Source organism: Corvus kubaryi, unplaced genomic scaffold, assembly GCF_017639235.1.
Source record: "Corvus kubaryi isolate FWS band 111438036 unplaced genomic scaffold, C.kubaryi_AGA036_p1.0 66, whole genome shotgun sequence".
Classification (NCBI taxonomy): Eukaryota; Metazoa; Chordata; class Aves; order Passeriformes; family Corvidae; genus Corvus; species Corvus kubaryi.
In genome coordinates, this window is record NW_024582054.1 from 10,576,745 (window position 1) to 10,588,724 (window position 11,980).

Consider the following 11,980-nt stretch of genomic DNA (forward strand, 5'->3'; position numbering starts at 1 on the left):
AAATAAATACAGGTAAAACCAAAACCGGGTTGGCACAGCCCTAAAAGGTAATGTTAAGTACCAAGAGCTTTACTTTCAGCTTTATTGAACAGTTTTATTACCTTGCATGATTTTTTCACTTTAGTATTGCTTAAAAGCTTGTTTTTCCTGTAATATATACTTTCACAACAAATTACATGACAGACTAAATGCGTTTGAAAGTGTCCTTGCATCCTTACCATTTGCATTTTGCACTGCCCATATGGGTTATACACGTATCACAAGATGTGTTGCCAAGGCATTCAGCTACAACACAAAATGTTTTCAAGTTCAAAGCTTGTATCATTGTTCACTGCATTCTTATGTTTTACTCTCACTTCTTTTATTTCTCTAGATGTTTCCCTTGCATCAATAAAATCCTGAATATTTGCTGACTTTTAAAATGTGCAAGCCATAAAAAAAAAGGAGAAAAAAAAAGGCCCATATATAAAGATAAAAGATGCATGCTTTTTACAGCTGCTATATTCAGGTATTTTTAAACAGTTAATGTATTAGGATCCAGAAAGTTCAGTTAACCCATCCATAGAGATATTATTGCTCTGTTAGTAACCTTGTCTCCCACCCCAGAGCACATCTGCAGACCCTGTTGCCAGGAGGTTTCCACACAGGCCTGGGGCTTCAATGACAAATCTCCAGCTGCAAGACCAGAGCCTTTGTACTGACACTCAATGACAGAAAAATATATATATATTTTAAAATATAGGTCAAGTTACCTGAGTATGCTCTACTTGCATATAGTATCAGTGGTCATCTTTCTTTTGTATGTTTCCTGGTATTAAATTATTCCCTTTCTTAGTAAAGCTTTTTAAAAATAAATAAATATATAAATAAAACATGATAGAGCTGGTTTTCCCCTCTCAACAGTCAGGTTTTCTCTCTTGAGTGCTAAGTGGGTAGGGGGAGTACAAATCTTGCTTTGAATTTCTTGATTGCATTTTCATGTATGTTGCCAAAGTTTTTCCTTTCTTTATACATGTACAGTCACAAAAGACACTTGGAATAAATTCTACTTGGAAAATACTTTTTAGATGCCCTGAAAGTATCTAAAGATAAGGCTTATGACTGAGTGGAATATAAGAGCAAAAGACAAACATCCCTACAGTATCTAGAAATTCTCTGGGTTTTCTGATCCTCCTTATTTATTCAGCAATATGCACAGTCCTTCATTGTGTCTCATAACCTATGGCATCTGTGGTAATTTACAAAAGTTAAGGACTACATCTGCATACTCTTGTGTTCTCTCGTGTTGCACACCTTTTTCTTTTGTGTTTCTACTCATTAACTTTCGAGAAGCAACTACCTCACAGGCATTTGTAGTAACAACAGATTGTTGGACTCATACAGCCTGAAAGATCATGTTGGGATACCTGTTTCTTACTGAGTGTATTGTATCTCACTTGAAATGGTGACATGGTACAAATACAAATCAATAAAAAAAGGTACACAGCAGTCTGTGTTATGCTCTAAGAACAGATTACTGTGGTGATTTGGGGCACGTACTCACAGGACAAGCACTCTCACTGAATAAAGCATGTTATGATCAGACTTCGGTACTCAATCCCATCCAGATTCTGTCTTGAACTTTAAGAAATCCAATCTATCCTCTTAATTTGGGATAAATTACTGGTATCACAGAAAGGGAGACTTTTTGTCTCTAAAAATAAATAAATAAAGGTTTAACATAAGGATATGGCGGAAAGAAATAGTTTTCCCCTGGATGAAAGTCTACATTTCAGGATGACAGCCTTCAACCACTGTGGTTGTATTGAGTTTGAAATTTTGCTTGCATTTAACTCAATGTAAACTTCACATGTGTTTATCTAAAAGGAAAATAGGTTTTCTAGAGCCACTCCAAACACAAGGAAATAGTGCTGAGTATGTGTTGCAATAACCTTGCCCTTTTTATTTTTCAGTGAGGTGGAATTATTTGGAAAATGTTCTGTGAAGCACATGTTCAATTATTTCAGTTTATATGTAATTTTAATAAATGTGTCAAAGTTGTGTATGGGCTCAAGTCATCATGATGAATCAGAGCCTATGAATACAAGGTTCCTTGAAATTCTGGAACTGACAATTACACAGGAAAGGAAAAATGCTGACAAATAGGTCAAAACAACTCCAACAGAGGCTCTTCAGTAAGCACAGGAAAAGGGAAAGCTGATGACGAAAAGCATATCCAAAATCTGTAAAATGCCTGTAAAAGTATGCTCTTGGCAGAACAAAAATAGTTGGTGGCAGAAGAGAAATACAGAAATTAATGGACCAAAGCTATGCATATTATGGGAAAGACTTACAGAAGAAGCTGCAAAACTGCATTTCCTTTCCCTCCTGTTCTCCACTTTCTGTCCTTCCTCCCCTCTTCTCCATTTGGTGTTTACAAATGTGTCTTTGAAAATAAAATCTTGATCCTGTAAAGTGAAATAGAGCTATGGCACCAATTTCAAATGAAGTTTCCTGACTTCAACACACCACTTGAGTGTCCAGGAGGAAGATGATTTGACCATGATCAGAAACCTGGAGTTCAACTCAGTGCCCAAACATAGATGGGCTGCTGTCACTTTTGCTACCCAGGGATATCCCAGCTGGGCTGTAGTTACCACTCTTGGAGCCCATTGGTCTCCTTCAGGATCTGCCAGCTCTGTGTCACTGGCTTAGGTATCCCAAGATGACTCTGGGGCCTAAAAGGCAATGATAAGGCACCAAACTGCACTCCAAATTCACTAGTCATGTTTTTATCCAGAATACTTTTTGCTATCGACAACCATAGTTTACATGAATGGCCAAAATCTGTATGTAATGAATAATCATGCATCTGTGCTAAAAGGTCAACAGTAGGAAAGTGTACAGCTAAAACAGTAAATTTTTTTACCATGTCTATATAGTAAAATTTAGCAGATCTATATACATTGGTCAATTGAGTATAACTTAAGGCTGCTTCAATGAATATTATATATGGTCCTTATGTCCAATATCTCAAATTTCAACTAAGAGAAAAAAAATTGCAAGTGGAGAATGTCTCTTTACCAATTAGAAGAAGATACTTGGAGCTGAGGACAATAACTGAAACTTTCAAGTTACCAGATTGTTTGGGTCAATGTCAAATGTTAAACTAGGTTGTACAGACAGAGAGGTGTAATGCAGACACCACTGTGTTATTAAATTTCTGGGAAGTAATAAACTGGCACTGGAAGTGTAAAGGAAAAAAAGCAGTAATGTGGAATGGCCCCTTATTCAGGAAACTTTGAAAATGTGCAGCCATAATAGCTGTGGTGAAGTTCCCTTAAATGAGGCCTTGGTATGCTGTGGAATAAAGTCAAAATAGGAGATTGTGGCATTCCAAGTCGTACTGAATAAATGCATGCATTGGGCCAAATTGTGATCTTACTCATGAGGGAACATTTTTTTCCTCTTTTCAATAAAAAAAAAGGGAGCTGAGAACACTTTAAGATACGGGGCACAAATGTGTAATTATTCTTGGCTAACATGGTAGCTGTTGATCATTTAATGAAACCATAATTACCATATAATGGCAGGGTATTTATATGACAGATTACTACATTATTACAGGGTAAGTGTGTGATTATTTCTGTCCTCAAAATCAGAATAAAAACACATGGAAGTGGAAAAATAAGTTGAAAAAAGAGAGAAAAAAGATCTGAATTTCCCAGTGCCACTCCCATATTGTTACTCTATCCGCACCTCAATCACACAGTGATGGCAGTGGCCACCGGCATTCATGATGAAGCCAAATCTCCTCAGGAAACCCATGGCATAGCACAACAGATCATAAGGCTCTCTGCCAAATGGCTGCAGCTCTAGGCTTCATTGTACTCACAGTTCAACTGATTCAATAGCAATTTGGTTGCTGGCCTCTTGTCCTCAGAAGACACTCTACTCCTGCTTGTTTGGAGGGACTGTATGCATGATGGATGTAAAAAATTGTACTGAGAGGTCCTTAACTCCCCCTTCTATGCCTTTAGGAGAGAACAGGGAACTAATGTGGGTTTCAAAGTAATACCGGTTTTGTCCTGAGCCGATAAGTTTAATTTGTCAGAGCTGAGCACTGTTTGCCATGGTTAGATTTCAGTCAACACTGCTGGTGTTCACTGGTGGAGTTTTGACCATTTAGTAAGGATTGATTTAAATTGTAGGAAAATACTTAAATGATTCCATTTATGGGGCAAAATGTGATGAAACGTTTTGACTTTACGAAGTTGCAGAGAGAGTTTTATAAGCTGAATACAGTCCGTCTCAAGCTTTATGAACAGGATGGCAACTTTCCATGTGGAAGGCAAAATCAAATTGTAAACCCAGATGATTCATTTATTCCCCAAACTCTACATGTGTGTTAAAAGAGCTATACAATCATCTGCTCCACCTGAATTTGCCTCTGCATCTTCAGAATGCCACTTCAGCTGTGTGGGAGAAGGTTGACAGCACTCCCTGTTTCCAAAAAGCACTTGCTGAGGCAGTATTCTAAGATACAATTATTGTAAATGCAAGACTTTGGCCCTGAATAATAACTTCTGAATTCAGCAGGATTCTTAAATCTGTATTTCCTAGATTTTTATCCAAGAAGCAGATTACTGTAGCTATTTTCAGTCTTTAGTAATTTATTTCCTTTTTTCTTCTTGAAGTTCTTTGCAGTGAGGGAAAATGGACTTTGGTAAAAGACACATGCTGTTATGTTTGCTCAGGATTTATCTTGTAGATATGTAAAAGAAATACAGGTTGGAAGAGAAAATAATTTAGAGGCACTAAGAAATCAGTCTCTGTATATTTATTTAGAAGTTAGCTGTAATTGCAGTATTTTGTAAATAGCTTCCTTAATAAATTGGTTATTACTCCAAGTGGTCAAGGATTGCTCATAACTCACTCTTGCTAGGTTATTTCTCCCTGCACAGAAAAAGCCCCACTTTGGTCCTTAAAATAATAGTTCATGCAAGGTGCTGGTGGGAGCTCAGTTATGTCAGAGCCTAACCCAGCTCTCCCTGAACCCAAATGGAGCCTCAGCACGCTTCCAACAAGCAGCAGCATTCATTCATAAAAGGCAACAGGTAGGGAGATGATGCATGTTGTCTGGGAGAGTAATGACTTCTTTAAACTGTTTCACACTTATTCAGTGTTGTGCCTTTTGTGAACCATGCCCCAGATTTACTCTAGATAAGATTAATGAATGAAAGAAGTTCTATGTACTGCACCCTCTGCTTCTGGTATCTCTTTATTACAGGCTGCTTCTGCCTCCACTACGTTTTTAGAATTATAAATCAAATACCTTTACAGTAGCACCTATAGATCCCATGGAAAATAAAGTCAGTATTAGGAAGGTCTAAATTCAGAAGATTGAAGTGTTAACATTTTTGCCTCTCTGGTGTTCTTCATAAAGATTATTCTTATAAAGATAAATGTAGGTAGAAACTGAGTTATTTTAATGTTTTTCAGATTAATTGTATTTGTAAAATCTTGTCAGCAGGTGCTGGTTTCAGCAGACATCAAACACTAAGACATTCAGCAGCAGAATACGAATAATCCTATGCTGCTTCTTTTGGGAATAGTGATGTTTTGATTATTAACATTTCCATTAGAAAAAATATCATAAGATTTTGATAAAATGTAATTTTTTTCAAAGTCTTGATCACTCAACGGGACATGAGGAAACATTTGCCCTCTCACCAAACCATCTTACACCTAATATTAATCTTTTAAAAAATCTTCCAGCAATTAAATCATATGTTACTCTGGAAATCCTTTACAGACATTATAACGCTGTTATCAAGGACCCAAACCCTTCTGGTACAATAAAATTTCACTGACTTCAACCTAACGAAGTAGAACTTCAAGGAGGTTCCTTGAAGGATAGTCTTTAAAATACAGTTGAAAAAAAATTGCAATTACTTCTTATAAATATGTACTATTTTTCAGCTATTGTTATCTGTACTTCTCTCTCATCCATTTCTAAGCAAAGGTCATATATTAGTCATTTTATTATCAGATTCCCCTGGAAAAAAAATCAGAGGCTCAAGAAATTTTCTCCCAAGCTAAAATAAGTCAACTTCCAGGGTTTCAAATTCTGGCAAGCTAACTTCTCCAAGGTCTCGTAAAAATTCTGGGCTGTTATCTCCATATGCCTGATAGATTTTTTTTTTTTTGTGATCGTAATTAAAACCGTCTGTCCTTTCTCTGTGACTTCAGGAGAATGGCAATGAATCACAAGAGCTCTAAAGCAGAGAGAAGGATAGAGGCTGAGGTTAGCAGCTCAGAATCACTTAATCTGCTGTATTTCATCCATTGAAATATAGATCCAAAGCACTGCCTCCTAATTCAAACAACTGTAGAACAAGTCACCATGGCAGAAGGTTGTATCACAGTCATCATAGGGAGACAGAGTAGTCCTGGGTTTGGATTGAAGCATAAAGAGGTGTAAAATAAAATAATTTATATGGAACATAACTATCTCTCTTAACACTAACTTTTACTCTTCTTGCATAATCTGTTAGAACTTTCCAGGAATGCTTTCAACAATCTCTCAGTAATATACAGTTTTTGAAATAAGAGTGTGTGAAAAGTGAAATAAATTCATGAGGCACAAAAATGACACTGAAACCAGTACTGCAGTCTTATTAAGTCAAGAAATACCTAACCTTCAAAATATAATTTAGAAAATTAATTCATTATTATATTTTCATATTCTGTTGTATTTGACACTACTCTTTCTTTCTTACACCTTGCTATCCATTCTCCAAATTTAATTGTTTTCCTGCCTGTTTGGAGCAATTTCCAGCTTTAAGACTTTTTCGCTATTTGGAAGAAAGCTGCTCACTAGGTGGGTCACTTCCCCCTCTCCCGGAGGCATTATCTCCTTCCCTTTTAAAATGAGAATGAATTTCAGCAACAAATTGATCTGATCTCAGAACAGGAGATCTGGAAGATATAATCTTAATGAAAGTCTTAATAAGCTAATCACATTCCTGAGGATCTTGTACATTGGTAACCTGTTGCTCAGGGAAGCAAAAATGAGTTTGATATGGTCCTTTGAAGTTCAGGTCCTCCCCGATGAGTCAATTTCTTATGCAGAATGAAGCAAGCATTCATGTACTCTGCTCCCATAATTCTCAGGCTGTATATAATCACCAGCTTTGGCTCCCAAATTCAGGGGAAAATGTTGAATGTCATGTGAGAATGACAGCAGATGTCTGAAGCATCAATACACTGGCTGCCTACTGAGACTTGACGACCTTGGCACTCACTGAAGTTCAGAAAACCAAGTATCTCTGAAGGTCTAAATCTTAGGTAGTATCACTTTTTATTTTCTAAAAGAGTTGGGTACATAAAACTATTTGAGAACCTGGATCTAAGCACTCCATGAGGTAAAGCTTTTTAAGAAGAATAAGGTTTGCTGATCAGAGACTAGTTTTCTATCAAACAGTGTGCAGTGCTGCCCTAATAAAACAAAACATACAACTACCATGACACAAATATTCTAAGAGGAACAAAAGCATTCCTGGTATAATTCTTTTGAAATCAGCAAAAGAGATGAAATTAGAATCAACCTTCTTAGGGAAAAATCTTTTACTTTTAATAAATAATATTTGTACAGCATATAGTAATTTTAAAAGTGTCTTTTATCAAATTTATTTTGATTTCATGGAAACATGTACAGCTATTAATATAAGCAGGCTTATCAGTCCAATTTCCTACTGAATGTTCTTTTTGTTAGTTTTCTTTATTTTCTTTTTAGTTTCCTGCTTTATCATTCAGAAGGTTTGCACTGTATTCCTGTACATATTTGGTTTGGTGCCCAGAAATGTATTATTTTAACACGGCTATTCATTAGAAGTTATTACTTTACAGGGGTTCTACCATGCATACATAATTATATATATGCCCTTCTATGATGAACACTGTGATAACGTTACCATAAAAGATTTTTCTTTTTAGGGTTTATCATCTCTGCCATTTCAAGTCACATTGGTTTGACTAATCCTGGCATCTAACTTTCTAAGTTCAATTATTTTTTCAAAAGGTACTGAACTGCCAAAACTTATTTTTCATTCTTTTTTCAGTAACATTAATCCTTCAGAAACTATTGGGACTGGGACTTGTCCTCCCTCTACGTTCTCCAAGGAAGAAGCAAGCATGGCTGCTAACACACAGAATGTCCCTTGGCCAAAACCAGTAAGCCAGTTTTCAGTGACATGCCCAGGACTACTGTGATGCTTTCTCAAATTTGTTTTTATAACCATATATTTAAGTAGCTCCATGTCACTCCATAAAGATAGTTTTTTTTAAGAATATCTCCAGATACACATAGGTTGAGGGGTTTTATTTCTTTTTTAAGACTTTGAGAAAGTTTTAAATGACCAATTTTATGATGACAACAATTTAAGAGAATGTTTAAGATAAAAAGGTAAAAATAGTGATATTTCCTTGCAACCTGTTTCTATGAATCTGAATCACAAGGCCAAGTAAGAGCAGATAAAAATTCTTCACAATCTTTGCAGAGAGCTGGCACTAAAAGTTCGAGTAACTGTGTGAGCAGTGTAACAGAGCATTGTACCATTGTAGTTGGTCAGGAGCCAACACTTCCAAGTGGACCTGAAAAGCATGCTATATGCTGGTGTGACATTAAAGTTACAGAAATGTCTTCAGTACTGAGATATCTGATTTGCTTCCAGCAGCTAAGGCAGAATGAACAAGATCACCTAGTACACTTGAAGGAGACAGAACATTTAGCATTTTGCTGCTTCATTCTCATCATTGTCCACCCGGAGTATTGGGAGGATAGATTTGAGACTTAATCTACAAGCTAACTTAGACTTCTTAAATCCTATATTGCACATTGTTTTTCTTTTGTCACCCTCTACGCATCTAAGATGGCTTATGCCCTTGTTCAAGTGTTGATGGGACATTAAGTGATATTTTCACTCCAGAGAGTCCACAATTACAGAATTATTCTGAGCTGCAAAGACATTCATGAATATAAAGAATTAAGCATCCAGTGAAACTTGGAATTGCTGTACTTATACTAAAAGAGTTTATATTATAATATTTAATTGATGGGAAATGGATCTAGAGCATAGAGAATATTTTAGAATTGTTGAGGAAAAAACCCCCAAAACTGAAAGCTATACATCAATTATACAATATGTAATAATTTTGAACTATATACTTGCCTTCACATATGTAATTCATGCTTTTGTATAATATTTTTCCATTGACACAGTTTTGTACTGTAATGTGATTATACAGTGGTATTTGTGGAATGACAGAATCCATGAAATGGTAAAGCAAAGGACATCTCTGGACTCATACAAAACATAACAGGATCTAGTTGTGCATCTGCTGGTTTTATGTAAGTTCTTCTGAATGTTTTAGAAGTCAATAGTGATTAAGTTGAAAAAAATTGTTGAAGATTACTTTTCCTGATAAGTAGCTAAATTTATTCTCCATTAATCAAATGTTGCAAACCCTCTAAATGTTCACTAAAGTGAAGGTAGTCTTGCTCTCATTTCTTTAGTTTTCAGAAAGAGGCAGCGAATGTGTTTTTTACAATTGCCACCCTCTGCATGAGACTCCTTCAGCCTGATTCTCATGACTACCTAGCAAAAGCAAGAGTTTGAGGCACTGTTCAAAGAGTATAGGATATGGGATATCCTGCCTAACATTTCTCTCTAGAAAGCATGCCGTAGTAGTATGTGATCTGTGCTGTTAAATGGTATTGTGCAATTACCCTAAAAGCCTAGCGGAACTAGCTACCTCACCATCTTCTGTGACACTACCCTGCTGAGTTTTTTAATATATTGTGTGAAAGTGGTGATACACGAATCTTGTACTTAATAAAGTTGGTTCTTTTCTCCACAAAATGAGGCTACATTGAATGTAGTTGGTACTGTGTGGGGTTAACTTTCTGTAGCCTGTTACCTTTGACTTCAATGACTTGAAATAAAAAATGAATCTCCACAACTCCAATGAGACTCACTTCTGATAATATTGGCCCATTGACTTCAATGAAACACTATTAAAAGTTATTCTCAATTCACTTTAATAGTAATTTTTAACAGTATCAGGCCACTGATTCCACTATCACACCTTCTAGACTAAATGTTCAAACACTTCATAAAGACAAAAGCAAACCTTCATATACTTCAGTGAAAACTTATTTCTTGTGATTGTAGTTTGTTTACTTCCTGATAAGCAGTACCAAATATTATCTCATAGGAAAGAAAGAAGTATCTTCCAGACTTTTTGTTATGTAAACATTTTTTGGGGGGATACGGGGAAAAGATAAAAAACCCAGAATGGCATATTAAAACCAAATGGATTAACATTCTTCCTTAACCCTCATGAAAGTCATATGAAAGGTCCAATAAAATATAAGTAAGTATTTTAAGAATGCTTTTCGGTTTTTTTGATGATGATGGTTTGCGTTGTGTGGAGTTGTTTTTGGTTTTGCTTTTGTTTCATTTTGCATTTTTGTTTGGGTTTTTCTGTGGATGTTTTTTGGTTGGTTGGTTGGTTTTATTTTTTAGGAAACTGCAGAATTCTTCCATGAAATTAAACTGAAAATTGAGATAATTGAGGGATGAGGAGTATGTTTGCTTTTGCTTCCTTGCTTGAAACAGACTACATCTCAATTACTCAAATTCATGACTGAATTAGGTGCATTGAAGATCTAACCACTATGCTGTACTAGAATGCTCTTCTTATTCTTGTTTTCTCAGAGGGAAAGTGTTACTGAACCTTTTTTCCCCACCCATCCAGATCTGAGGTTTGATGTCTGCTTAAGACATACATATGCCTTCTGATATTTATGTATTACAATTTGCTTTGTTTGAGCTCTTCAGAGTTTGTCATTCATTTGGATTCTTTTGTTCTAACCCCCGATTTAACTTGAAATCTATCCCTCTACATGCAAGACAATTTTGCCATTTTCCTTCAGAAGCCAGACAATTTATAGATGAGCTCAGACCAAATAAATCAGGCAAGATATATTTATAGGTATAATATACCATATATATTAATATATATTTTTAATCAACTTCATACTGTCACTCTGCAGAAATAATTAGCTGTTAGGAAGGCACACACTGCTGCTATCCAAAGCAGGCACTATTGCTGGTATCCAGGCTAGGACACCAGAACAGCCAGCGGTCAGTCAGCCACTGCATACGGCGTGTGTCCATTAGTGATGAAGTGAGTCTTCTTTGTTTCCCTGTATTAATTCACTTGAATGACTGTGTAACTACAATCATCTTTAGAATGAGCAATTTCTCCACAAGAGAACATTTACAATAATTCTGAACAAAGAAATAGAGATTCAAACACACATTAACTTCAGTACTTGGTGGTGGGAAAATGCATCGACTCATCTTTGGTTCCCCAGCTCCTCTTCTCACAGCATGAAGCCTCAGGAAATTCTCAGTTTTACTCTCCAAACAAGAACTGTATCTTGGCCAGTGGTCTCCATTTTGGGTTGACCAGACTTCTGAATACTTGTGCATGAAATCCAGTGGTCTAACATTCCAAGTTAACAGGCGAGTCAAATTCTAGTGCCTATATGTGACAGTGCCTATATATGATAGTGAACGTTCAACCCTGGAATTCTTTTGAAGGTTAGTATTAACTTATCACCTTGCAGCCTCATAACTGAAACTAATAACAAATCACTAGGGTTCTGCTTGCAAAATGATGTTATTTTTTAAATTATGGAATAATGTGTGTATGATAAAATGAACAATATCAAAATAAAGTTCCTACTTGAAGAAATATGGTTTGATACCTATAAAGGTACATTCAAATTAGCATGTACAGAGCATATATATAGTATGTCTTTTCTTTTCTTTTCTCTTTTTCCTTTCCTTTCCTTTCCTTTCCTTTCCTTTCCTTTCCTTTCCTTTCCTTTCCTTTCCTTTCCTTTCCTTTCCTTTCCTTTCCTTTCCTT

The 11,980-nt window shown here is 36.0% G+C and overlaps 1 long non-coding RNA gene across 1 annotated transcript in view; it reads right to left on the reverse strand.

The window, feature by feature from the left end:
• The window catches only part of LOC121673829, a 95,293-nt gene that overhangs the window by 73,600 nt on the left and 9,713 nt on the right, over positions 1-11,980 (reverse strand). The gene's annotated exons all lie outside the window — the stretch shown is intronic.